Genomic DNA, 14,023 nt, shown 5'->3' on the forward strand with positions numbered 1-14,023 from the left:
CAGGTGTGGTGGCTCACACCTGTAATCCCAGCACTTTGGGAGGCTGACACAGGAGGCTCACTTGAGGCCAGTAGTTCAAGACCAGCCTGGCCATCCTGATGAAACCTCATCTCTACTAAAAAATACAAAAATTGGCCAGGTGTGGGGGTACATGTCTGTGGTCCCAGCTACTCGAGAGGCTGAGGCACAAGAATTACTTGCAACCGGGAGGTGGAGGTTGTAGTGAGCCAAGATCATGCCTGGAAGACAAGAGTAAGACTCTTGTCTTAAAAAAAGAAAGAAAAAAAAAAAAAAAACAGATTGGTCAAAGAGAAGATTAATCGGAAGACATGCCAAAGTAACCTACCCAAAATGAACAGAAAAGAAAAAACAAAATTTGTAATGGATACCATTAAAAAAAACAACAACAACAACAACAACAAGAGAAATCACAAAAGAAAGGGTGACTAAAAGGTTGAACATATCCCTGTATGGCTGGACTCTTAGAATGAGAAGGGAATGGCGCCAAGGCAATAAGTGAGGAGAGTTACTGGGAATTTTCCAGAGCAAATAGAAGATATCACCACAGATTCAAGAATCTTGGTGAATACGTAACATATGATCTCTGGCTGGGTTCGGTGGCTCACATCTGTAATCCCAGCATTTTGCGAGTCCGAGGCGGACGGATTACCTTATGCCAGGAGTTTTAAGACCAGCCTGGCCAACATGGTAAAACAGTCTCTACTAAAAAAAAAAAACAAAAATTAGCCAGGTTTGGTGGCACACGCCTGTAATCCCAGCTACTCGGGAGGCTGAGGCAGGAGAACTGACTGAACCCAGGAAGCGGAGGTTGCAGTGAGCCAAGATCACACAACTGCACTATAGCCTAGGTGACAGAGTGGGACTCTGTCTCAGAAAAACAATAAAAAAAAACCATATCATCTCTATTATCTAGAATATCTTCCAAAACTGACATGAACCTGCTTCTTTAGTACCACAGTTAAACAATTATCTACTGTGGTCCTCTATGAGGGGTTATCATAGGCTATACTAATAGGCAAACTTATAACACTCTCGGCGTGTGAGGAGCTCAATGTCAAAGATTTTAAGAGGTATGTTCAACTGTAAACATCTCCCTACCTATACCTTTCTCTGAAGATATATAAATAGCCAATAAGCATATGAAAAGATGCTTAACATTACTAGTTATTAGAGAAATGTGCTATGAAAAAGAAAACAAACGCAGGAACAAAATGCTACAGAGAAGTATTTAAAAGGAAAATGAGTTAAACTTAAATGCAATAGAACTAAAAGGCACATGTAGGAGTAACCACAAGGATACGATGTTACCCAATGGCCCAGGCCTAGAAGCTACTTGCACTCCTTTCACTGTGCTAAAGCACACCCAACAGTCTCACTGAAAGTCCTTGGACTAAGAAACTCAAAGAAGGCTCTCTTCATATTCCTCTCATCCCTTCCTAATAAAAGATTTTTAGAACAGGAAAAATTTAAATAGACAATTCTTACTTAGCTCTATTCAGGGTGACATAAATAATTCTAATGAGTACCTTTCCTTCAACTGCTTGAACCAGCATAGAGAAGCTGGTTATTAGAAGATTAGGCAAAAAGGAAGAGGAGCTCTACCATGAATTACGTGAGGAATGAGCAGTCACTGGAGAGCAGAGAATACCCACAGCAGATCATCAGAAAACAAGTGCATATAGTACATGCTATCCTCCAGCTATATGAAAGCCAGTCTTTAAAAGTCCTAACAATCTCTGCCTTTTATTAAAGCTCTAACTGCTAAATAAATCTTCTCACCTAAGGAAGTAAAATATAAGGAAATGGCTTCTGTTGTTGCCCTTTCCGCAAAGCTTCTAAAACATACTACAGCCCCAGATAGGGGATCAAATAGGAGATGAACTGGCTGAAAGGTAAGTCTTAACCTCCAAAATCCTGCTCCCGCCAGGCACAGTGACTCATGCCTATAATCCCAGCACCCTGGGAGGCTGAATCGGGTAATCACAAGGCCAGGAGATTGAAACCATCCCAGCCAACATGGTGAAACCCCATCTCTACTAAAATACAAAAAAACTAGCTGGGCATGGTGGCACGCACCTGTAGTGCCAGCTACTCAGGACGCTGAGGGGGAATCACTTGTACCCTGGAGGTGGAGGTTGCAGTGAATTGAGATCACGCCACTGCACTCCAGCCTAGTGACAGAGCAAGAATCCGTCTCAAAAAAAAACAAAAACAAAAACCCTCTGCTCCCAAGTTGGAGAGTTGACATGAAACAAGTGACACATATACCAATGTGTTGATGGAATCAAATGAACCAGCTGGGTTCGGTGGCTCATACCTGTAATCCTAGCACTTTGGGAAGCTGGGCAGGTGAATCACTTTGAGGTCAGGAGTTCAAAAAATTAGCCAGGCGTGGTGGGCACCTGTAATCCCAGCTACTCGGGAGGCTGAGGCAGAAGAACTGCTTAAACCCGGGAGGCGGAGGCTGCAGTGAGCCAAGATCTCACCACTGCACTCCAGTCTGGGCAATAGAGCAGGACTCTGTCTCAACACATAATTAATTAAAGGAATCTTTTCTGAAGCACATTTCTAATGAAGTTTCAGGATAGGCTGTCCATTAATTGGGAGTGTTCCTGTGATTCTGGGTTTGGAATCTGAACTTCAGACTAAAACAGAAGAGACATGATCAATATTTAACTCTAAACGTCTTTTTCTTTTTTGAGACGGAGTCTCGCACTGTCGCCTAGGCTGGAGCGCAATGGTGCAATCTTGGCTCACTGCAACCTCTGCCTCCCGAGTTCAAGAGATTCTCCTGCCTCAGCCTCCTGAGTAGCTGGGATTACAGGTACCCACCACCATACCCGGTTAATTTTCTGTATTTTTATTAAGTTGGGGTTTTACTATGTTGGCCAGGTTGGTCTTCAACTCCTGATCTTGGGATCCGCCTGCCTTGGCCTCCCAAAGTGCTGGGACGACAGGTGTGAGCCACCACGCACTGCCTAGATGTCTCTCTCTCTCTCTTTTTTTTTTTTTTTTTTTTTTTTTTTGAGACGGAGTCTTACTCTGTCACCCATGCTGGAGTACAATGGCAGTGTCTCGGCTCACTGCAACCTCCGCCTCCCAGGTTCAAGCGATTCTCCTGCCTCAGCCTCCTGAGTAGCTGGGACTATAGGAGTGTGCCACCACGCCTGGCTAACTTTTGTATTTTTGGTACCTTACAAATTCTTATGCATGCTGGGACTGACTGTGAAAACTGGGTTTTTCTAGATCTCATGGGTCTTATGAGCTGTACAGGTTTCCAAGAGATCTGGGGAAAAAAACAACAAATGACTAAATACACAGGCATCTAAAAATTTCAAAAATCACTTAAAATTTCTACTAGCTCTGAGATTCCACTACTGTCCAAACTCACATAAGGGTTAATATCCAAACTAATTTGTTCAAATGATATTAGCAGAAAAGAGCTCCAAATCCCAGATGATACAAATTATGTATCTGATACCTGATAAAGGTCTAGTATCCAGAATATATGCATATGAAAATATGGTCATCATTAGTTATCAGGGAAATATAAATCAAAACCACAAGATACCACTTCATACCCAATAGTTCAGCTACTATTAAAAAACAGAAAATTACAAGTGTTGGCCAAGATGTGGAAAACTGGAATTCTCATCCATTGCTCGTGGGAATGTGAAATGGTGCAGCCACTTTGGAAAACAATTTAGCAGGTCCTCCAAAGGTTAAACATACAGTTGCCACAGGACCAGCAATTCCACCTCAGGTATGTACCCAAAAGAAATGATAATAGAGATTCAAATGATTACATGTATGCCAAAGTCCCCTGAAGCACTATTCAAAATAGCCAAAATGTATAAATGACCCTAATGTCCATGGATACATGGATAAACAAATGTGGCATATGCTACAACATGGATAAATCTTGAAAACATTATGCTAAGTGAAATAAGCCAGACACCAATGGACAAACATTGTATGATTCCATGAACATGAGATCTAGAAGAGGCAAATTCATAAAGACAGAGATAAGAGATTAAAAGGGTTTGGGGATCAAGGAATAGGTAGTTATTGCTTAATGAGAAGAGTTTCTGGCTAGGCACGGTGGCTCATGCCTGTAATGCCAGCACTTTGGGAGGCCGAGGTCAGGCAGCTCACTTGAGGTCAGGATTCAAGACCTGCCTGTACAACATAGTGAAACTCCGTCTCTACTAAAAAAAAAAAAAAAAAAAAATTCTGTTCGAGTGTTGAATATGTTTTTGGAAACAGAGGTAAATGGTGGCAGAACAACCATTTTAACATAATTGTACACTTAAAAATGGCGAAAATGGCAATTTTTATGCCACTTATAAGCATACATATTTTTTATAATTTAAAAAAGAAGTAGTTAATGTGCAGCTACTTTGAAAGATAATTTGGTAGTTTTTTTTTGTTTTTTTGAGACGAAGTCTCGCTCTGCCCCCAGGCGGGAGTGCAGTGGTGCTCTCAGCTCACTGTAACCTCTGCCTACTAGGTTCAAGCGATTCTTCTGCCTCAGGCTCCCAAGTAGCTGGGACTACAAGCACAAGCCACCACACCCAGCAAATTTTTAGTAGAGACAGGGTTTCACCATGTTGGCCAGGATGGTCTTGATCTCCTGACCTTACAGTCTGCCCGCCTCAGCCTCCCAAAAGTGCTGGGATTATAGGTGTGAGCCACTGCGCCTGGCCAGTTTGGTAGTTTCTTACAAAGCTAATATAGGTATTTGCCCAAATGAGTTGAAAACTTATGTAAACACAAAACCTGCACATTAATGTTTATAGCAGTTTTATTTCTAAGTGCCAAAAACCATAGGCAACTGTGATGTTCTTCTGTGAGTAGTGTTAGTACCATACAAGGAAACATTATTAATGATAAAAAAGATATGAGGCCGGGTGCAGTGGCTCATGCCTGTAATCCCAGCACTTTGGGAGGCTGAGGCAGGCTGATCACAAGGTCAGGAGATCAAGACCATCCTTGCTAACATGGTGAAATCCTGTCTCTACTAAAAATACAAAAAATTAGCAGGGCGTGGTGGCACGTGCCTGCAATCCCAGCTAATTGGGAGGCTGAGGCAGGAGAATCGCTTGAACCCAGGAGGCAGAGGTTGCAGTGAGCTGAGATCGTGCCATTGCACTCCAGCCAGGGGACAGAGACTCTGTGACAAAAAAAAAAAAAAAAAAAAGATATGAAACCAAAATGGATGGATCACTTGAGCCCAAAAGTTTGAGACCATCCTGGCCAACATACTGAAACCCCATCTCAACTAAAACTACAAAAATTAGCCAAGAGTGGTGGCGGGTACCTGCAATTCTAGCCACACGGGAGACTGAGGAAGGAGAATCACTTGAACCTAGGAGGCAGAGGTTGCAGTGAGCTGATATCGCACCACTGCACTTCAGCCTGGGCGACAGAATAAGACTCTGTCTCCAAAAAAAAAAAAACAAAAAACAAAAAGACATTAAGGAACCTAAAATGCTTATTGCTAAGTGAAAGACATGAATCTGAAGACAGTACATGACTACATGACTTCAGTTATATAATATTTTGGAAAAAGCAAAACTGTAGAGTCAGTAGGAAGATCAATGATTACGAAGAGTCCAGAGAAGAGCGGGAAGGATATGGGGATAGCACAGGTGACTCCTGGGATAGTGAAACTATTCTGTATAATACTGTAATAGCAGTGCAAGACATTATGCATTTATCAAAACCCATGGAATGTACAACAAAGAATGAACTCAGATCAGGCACTGTGGCTAGCACCTGTAATCTCACCTGAACCCAGGAGCTGAAGGTTACTGTGAGCTCTGACTGCACTACCGTACTGGCTGACAGAACAAGACGCTGTCTCTTAAAGAAAAAAAGTTAGGGGTGGTGCCTCATCCCTGTAATCCTAGCACTTTGGGAGGTTCAGGTGGGTGGATCACTTGAGGTCAAGAGTCTAGCCTGGCCAACGTGGCAAAACCCAGTCTCTACTAAAAATACAAAAATTAGCTGGGCATGGTGGCATATGGCTATAGGCCCCACTACTCGGTAGACTGAGGTGGGAGAGTCGCTCAAGCCCAGGGTAGTGGAGGTTGCAGTGAGCTGAGATCGCGCCACTGCACTCCAACCTGGGCAACAGGTGGGAATAGAAAATATTCAGCCACTGTGAAAAAGTCTGGTGGTTCTTCAAAAAGTTGAATACAGAATTGCCACGATCCAGCAACTCCACTCCTAGGTATATACTCAAAATAAGTGAAAACAGGTATCTAAACAAATAGATGCACACACGTTTATAGCAGCACTATACAAAACAGCCAAAAGGCGGAAACAACCCAAATGTCCATCCACAGATGAACGAATAAACAGATTATAGTGTATGTATATACGTGTGTGTGTGTGTATACACACACACACAACAATATTCGGCCATAAAAAGGAATGAAGTACGCATACACAATACAATGTAGATTAATCTCAAAACACTAAGCACTAAGTGAAAGAAGCCAGACATGAAAGGTCACATATTCTATGATTCCATCTATATGTAATAACCAAAGTAAGCAAGTCTAGAGACAGAAAGCAGATTGGTGGTTCCAAGGGGCTGCGAGAAGGGGGGCAAGGAGAATAACAGCTTAATGGATACTAGGTTTATTTTGGGACTAGACACAGGTCATGAGTGTACACATTGTGAATGCAGTAAATGCCACTCAACTGTTCATTTAAAAATAATTTTGTCACGTTGAATTTCATATCAATTAAAAAAAATCTGGCCAAATACAGTGGCTCACACCTGTAATCCAAGCACTTTGGGAGACTGTGTCAGGAGGATCACTTGAGTTCAGGAGTTCAAGACCAGCCTAGGCAGCATGGCGAAACTCCATCTCTACAAAAAAACCACCAAAATTAGCTGGGTGTGGTGGCGCACACCTGTAATCCCAGCTACTGGGGTTGTTGAGGCACAAGATTTGCTTCAGCCTGGGAGGCAGAAGTTACAGCGAGCTGTGATCATGCCACTGCACTCCAGCCTAGGTGACAGAGCTAGACTCTGTCACAGGGGAAAAAAAAAAAAAGGAAAAGAAAAATCTTTTAAAAGGTCTGAGATAGGACATGCAAGAGTAAGTAATTCATGACACAGCCTTCCCCTTTAGTCATCTCCCTTACTCCTTTTTATCTCTTTGTAGCTGGAACTACAGCGCATACCACTGTGCCTGGCTATTTTTTACTTTTGTAGAGACGAGATCTCACTATGCTGCCCAGGATGGTCTCCAACACCTGCGCTCAAGTGATCTTCCCATCTAGCCTCCCACTATAGGCGTGAACCACTATTCCCAGATTTCTTTACTCCTGTCTCATTCCCATGGCTATTCATCTTGGCCCTGCAAAAACATGAAATGTGGAAGAACAAGAGCCTATCTGGGAAGTTTCTAATGCTAAATTCAATATTGTTTCTTTGAACAATGACCTACTTCTCCCTTAAGAACTGAGTGCAAGTACTAAAAACTAACCTTTCACCACCATCTTCCTAAAATACTCTGGTGATACCTTCTGCAATGCCCTTTTAAGGGGGTGAAAACAATTCATGTACTGACCCTATGACAGCTTCCTCCTGCACGATGCCAACCTTTCTGCCCACCTGCTCAAGACCTCGATTTTGCTAAGATCACTAGCTCTTACTCTTAATGCATTTCTAGAATTAACCAAGGTTTTCTAGCACTTTTCCCTCTCTATGGCCTATTTTATTTTTAAATTATATTTATGTTTTTTGGAGAGGAGGTCTCACTATGTTGCCCAGGCTGGTCTCAAACTCCTTGCCTCAAGCAATCCTCCCACCTCAGCCTCCTGAATAGCTGGAATTACAGGCATGAGCCACCACATCCAGCTCTGTGGCCGTAATTTTTACAATGTAGTATCAATGATCTAGGTATCTGTCTCCTACACAGTACTGCTGAACACCCTTAGGACAAGTACTAGGACTCATCCCCAACCTGAAAAATGGTGCTTCTCAGTCGTTTCCCCATTTGGTTTCTGTTCTTCTACTCTAAAATGCTAGACCCAATACAAAAATTTGCTTGGTCTGGTGGCACATGTCTGTAATCCCAGCTACTCGGGAGGCTGGGGCAGGAGAATTGCTTGAACCCAGGAGGTGGAGGTTTCAGTGAGCCATGATTGCGCCATCGCACTCCAGCCTAGGAAATAAGAGCAAAACTCCACCACAAAAAAAAAAAAAAAAAAAAAAAAAAAAAGAGGATGGAGAACAGAATACAGGACATAGCCCCAGGCCTGGAAAAAGAGACACCTCTGGGCACAGAGCTGCAGTAGAGGATACAAGTGGGTAAACTTGGAGATAGGGCTGGAGAGGCAGGGCAGGGTCCTACCATGGAACCCTGAATACCAAGGCAAGGTGTCATAATTCAGTACCAAACGAGAAGGATATGACAAGAGCTATCTTTCAGAAGATTTTCCAGCAGTAGTTGGGAAGACACTGGACCAGGGACTAGGAAAGAAGAGTTACTATTCATGAAGCTACAAGAGCTCAGGCAGGTCCAGCACCACACTCATTCAAACCATTTCCAATCTCTACTTCCACAACAGCCTTGACCTGTCTCCTACTTGACTGCTTCCTCCATATCTCAAGACACCTCTCTTCAATTCCTTCACTTAAAATCGCTGACTAGAAAGAAAAAATTAATGGGAGGCTGGGGCAGAAGAATCACTTGAACCCGGGAGGCAGAGGTTGCAGTCAGCCATGATTGCGCCACTGCATTCCAGCCTGGGCAAGAGAGCGAGATTCTGTCTCAAAAAAAAAAAAAAAAAAAAAAAAAGTGAATATTGTGGACTGATACAACTTTCTGGTTTATAGTCTTTACAACACATATGTTGGTCCCTACTGTGTGCCAGGCTCTACTCTAGGAAACAGGGATGGAGAAGGCAGTTTCCATCCCATGGTGCTTACATTTTGTGAAAGAAACAGATGAAAGACAATAATGTCAGATAAATGCTGTGAAAAAGAAAGAATGGGGCAGAGGGACAGAGCACGTACATATGAGGGGGGCTGCCTGAGCTCAGGTGGGCAAGGGAGGCCTGTCAATGTGGGGAGAAAGCAGTAGCCACATGGTATACATTTTTACAAAGTATACATTTTACATTAAAAGGGAAAAACAGGTTTTGAAGCCACACACAGCTGCATGCCAGCCCTGGCTCTATCATGCAGTGGCTGAGCGACATCTTCCAAATGAATGAATCTTCATGTTTCTTTATCCCCATTTTATAGATAAAGTACTGACACTATTTAATCCTCTCAGAACAGAATCAAGTAATGAATATCAAATACTGTGCACTGTGCCTGGTACTGGATAAGGGATCTGTACATATTAACTACTAATATACTAGATCAGTGATTAAATACATATAGACATTATTTTACTCCTATATCTAAACACTAGATTTAACAAAAACTGTCTGAAATCAGTACCAGTCATAAGGCCAAATGCCATAATCCTGAATGTTTTTTAAAAATTATTATTTTTACCAGAATCAGGTGGAATAAATCCTGAATGTTAAAATTCCAAGACTAAAGCCCCAAGTCTAAAAATCCCTAATGTTGAAAATCTCAACCGTTGAAATCCCAAAAGCCAAATTTTGGGGAGGGGGTTTGCATAGTTTGGTTGTACACAATATAGTTGCATCATCCTGGGTGGAACTATGACCTTGCTATTGTTGTTATTTGGAAATTAGGTATGGTTTAAGGAGATGCTTATGGGCACCCAGTTGCCAAGGGTAGATTTGTAGACTTAATTTTAGCTATCAACTTGACTGGAAGAAGGAACACCTAGAAACCTGGTGAAGCACTGCGTTGGGTGTGTCTGTGAGGGTGTTTCCAGAGATTAGTGTGCGAGTCTGAGTAGTCAGGGAGGGCCCATAGCCCACCAACATGGAGCTCTATGTTGGTGGGCTCCATTCAATCAGCCAGGAGCCCACAGAGTACACAGAAGGTGAATTGCTGAGAGCTGGAACAGGCTTTTCTTCTGCTGCCTTGGATATCGAACTCCAGGCTTGCCAGCCTTTGGACTCCAGGACTTAACCAGTGGCCCCCTGGGTTCTGAGGCTTTTTAACCTTGGACTGAGAGATAACACCATTAGCTCCCCTGGTTCTGAGGCCTTTGGATTTTTGTTACACTACTAGCATCCCAGGGTCTCAGCCTGCAGATGATCTCAGCCACCATAATTATATGAGCCAATTCCCCTAATAAATTCCCTCAGATGGCCGGGCACGGTGGCTCACATCTATTATCCCAGCACTTTGGAAGGCTAAGGCAAGCGGATTATCTGAGATCAGGAGTTTGAGACCAGCCTAACATAGAGAAACTCCGTCTCTACTAAAAATACAAAATTAGTTGGGTGTGGTGTCACATGCCTGTAATCCCAGCTACTAGGGAAGCTGAAGGAGGAGAATCACTTGAACCCTAGAGGCAGAGGTCACAATGAACAGACACTGCGCCACTGTACTCCAGTCTGGGCAACAGAGTGAAATTCCATCAAAGAAAAAAAAAAAAAATCCCGCCGGGCGCGGTGGCTCACGCCTGTAATCCCAGCACTTTGGGAGGCCGAGGTGGGTGGATCACGAGGTCAAGAGATCAAGACCATCCCGGTCAACATGGTGAAACCCCATCTCTACTAAAAATACAAAAAATTAGCTGGGCATGGTGGCGTGTGCCTGTAATCCCAGCTACTCAGGAGGCTGAGGCAGGAGAATTGCCTGAACTCAGGAGGCGGAGGTTGCGGTGAGCTGAGATTGCGCCATTGCATTCCAGCCTAGGTAACAAGAGCGAAACTCCGTCTCCAAACAACAGCCAAACCCCCTCCCCAAAAAAAAAAAAAAAATCCCCTCATATATCTATATACATATCCTATTGGTTCTGTCTCCCTAGAGAACCTTGACTAATACAGATTTGGTGTTGAGGAAGTGATCATTTCTTCTTACTTTATTCTTTATAACACAATTGAAGAGATCTGTGAAACTGTTCCTTCACACAAAGGCTGTGATAAGTGCACAAGGCTACTTAATGGTGAAAGATAAAAGTTTAAAAGCTAATTATTACTGGTGCTGCAAAAGCAGAAAACTGCTTTCACTGCAATGGCCAGGCAATAATCTGACTTTCAAATGGGCAGTATATACTTATAAAATTTGTGGATCACAATCACTTTGCAAATAAAAGTTCCTCAAGTGTTTTGAAGATCAAAGAAGTGAAAATGCAGACAAAAAATGCAAGTTATCTCCCCTGCCAAATTTGATGGTGTATGACTTCTGCTCTTTCACACATAGTACAAATTTGCTATGCTATGTATTTTATCTTCACATCATTTCTAATACTGGAGGTATAAATTGTGTAGAGACTTTTAGAGAGTTCTAATTAATTCTATGCACTTTTTGACAAACTGAACTCCACAGAAGTGCATTATCACAATGCTGACTTTGTGTATAAGCACTGCCTGTGTACATACAAATATGGAAGCCAGGTGTGGTGGAGCATCCATAGTCCCTGCTAGTAGGGAGGCTGAGGTAGGAGGATCACTTGAGGCCAGGAGTATGAGGCTGAAGTGCACTATGACCATGCCAGTGAATAGTGACTGCACTCTAGCATGGCCAACATAGCTAGACTATCGTCTCTTTAAAAAAAGTTAAAACTGGCTGGGCATGGTGGCTCACGCCTATATTCCCAGCATTTGCGAGGTCAAGGAGGGAGGATCACCTGAGGTCAGGAGTTCAAGACCAGCCTGGCCCACAGGTGAAACTCTACAAAAAATACAAATATTAGCTGGGCATGGTGGTGGGCACCTGTAATCCCAGTTACTTGGGAGGCTGAGACAGGAGAATCGTCTGAACGCTTGAGGCGGAGGTTGCAATGAGCTGAGATTGCGCCACTGCACTCCAGCCTGGACAAGAATAAATGAGATGTCCTTTTTCTACATCTGCATTTGTGAAAGATAAAATTCGACAACATCTCTGCTCTTGAGGCGACTACACATGCAGTGATGATGACCCATCCTGGTTTTTACTGACCTCATCAAAAGACCTAGTTTGTCCATCATGGTATTTCAGAGGACCACAGTTACAAAATGTTACACCCATGCAACTGTTGTTAGAATACTGAGTGATTACACTTGCAAAATACATTTGTTACTATTTCATTGTATAAAGTGGTATACTAGGCCATTCCTGCACTGTTATAAAGGAATACCTGAGACTGAGTAACTTACAAGAAAAGGGATTTAATTGGCTCACAGATCTGCAGGCTGTAAAGAAAGCATAGCCGCATCTGCTTCTCGGAGGGCCTCAGGAAGCTTCCAATCATGGCAGAAGGCAAAGCGGGTACAGACACACCACGTAATGAGGATGGAGCAAGAGAGAGTGCGAGGTGCCAGACATTTAAACAGCCAGATCTTGCCAGAAGTCGCTCACCATCTTGAGGACAGCATCAAGGGATGGTACTAAACCATTCACAAAAAATCCACCCCCATAATTCAATTACATCCTACCAGCCTCCACTTCCAATATTGGGGATTACAATTCAACAGTAGATTTTGGCAGGGACACATATCCAAACTATATTAAGTGACCTATGAAGTGTTGTCGTGTTTTTGTTTCTCAAATAAATGTCCTTTAAAAAATTTAAGTAAGTGTCTTTTCTTTTTCTTTTTTTTTTTAAGACGAAGTCTTGCTCTGTTGCCCAGGCAGCGCCATCACAGTTCACTGCAACCTCCACCTCCCAGACTCAAGAGATCCTCTCACCTCAGCCTCCCAAGTAGCTGGACTACAGGTGCATGCTACCTTGCTTATTTTTGTATTTTTTTGTAGAGACAGGGTTTCACCATGTTGCCCAGGCTGACCTTGAACTCCTGGGCTCAAGCAATCTGCCCATCTTGGCCTCCCAAAATACTGAGATTACAGGTGTGAAACCCTGTGTCTGGCCAAACAAGCGTCTTTTTTGTGAGACAGAATCTTGCTCTGTCACCCAGGCTAAAGTAAAGTTCTGCTCACTGTAACCTCCACCTCCTACTACATTCAAGCAAATCTCCCACCTCAGCCTCCCAAGTAGAGGGGACTACAGGCATAGGCCACAATGCCCGGCTAATTTTTGTATTTTTAGTAGAGATGGGGTTTTGCCATGTTGGCCAGGCTGGTCTCAAACTCTTGACCTCAATCTGCCCACCTAGGCCTCCCAAAGTGCCGGGATTACAGGTGTTGAGTCACGCACCTAGCCCAAATAAGTGTCTTTTAAATAATTTTTTAAGATTATTTTTTCCAGAATTGTATTTTTAGGATTTTGATCTTTTGGCATTTCAGCATGTGGAATTATGGCATCAAGAACTATGTCTTTCAGGCCGAGCACAGAGGCTCATGCCTGTAATCCCAGCACTTTGGGAGGTTGACACGAGGGGGATCATCTGAGGTCAGGAGTTTGAGACCAGCCTGGCCAACATGGGGAAACCCTGTCTCTACTAAAAATACAAAAAAATTAGCCAGGCATAGTGGCACACACACGTAATTCCAGCTACTAGGGAGGCTGAGGCAGGAGAATCGCTTGAATCCGAGAGACAGAGGTTGCAGTGAGCTACGATCACACCACTGCACTCCAACCTGGGTGACAGAGAGGAACTCCATCTCAAAACGAAACAAAAAAAGCAACTTTGTCTTTCAGAATTATGGCCTAAATCCATCTGAAACAAACACTCAAGAAATCTTTGGGAGAGCTAACATCTACAAACATAAACTTGGGAAATACTTTATAAAATAGTCTTTAAAAATCACCTTCATCCACACATAAGACAGTTTTAAAAGCTTTTTTTAACTAAAACACTAGATTAACAATCTTGGCATTTTTAAACATATATAATTATTCCCATATATTAACTATTTCAACAAAAATAACTATTTTTATATAATCATATTAACTCTAGAATAAAAATACTGTTATAGTGAGTTTTTTTTTTTCAAACATTT

At 42.7% G+C, this 14,023-nt stretch overlaps 1 protein-coding gene across 3 annotated transcripts in view; it reads right to left on the reverse strand.

Moving 5' to 3' along the window:
• TCF20 (transcription factor 20) overlaps positions 1 to 14,023 on the reverse strand; it is a 110,916-nt gene that overhangs the window by 77,353 nt on the left and 19,540 nt on the right. The window lies entirely within an intron of this gene.

Source organism: Sapajus apella, unplaced genomic scaffold (assembly GCF_009761245.1).
Source record: "Sapajus apella isolate SASKATOON/1434 unplaced genomic scaffold, GSC_monkey_1.0 scaffold205, whole genome shotgun sequence".
In the NCBI taxonomy this organism is placed as follows: Eukaryota; Metazoa; Chordata; class Mammalia; order Primates; family Cebidae; genus Sapajus; species Sapajus apella.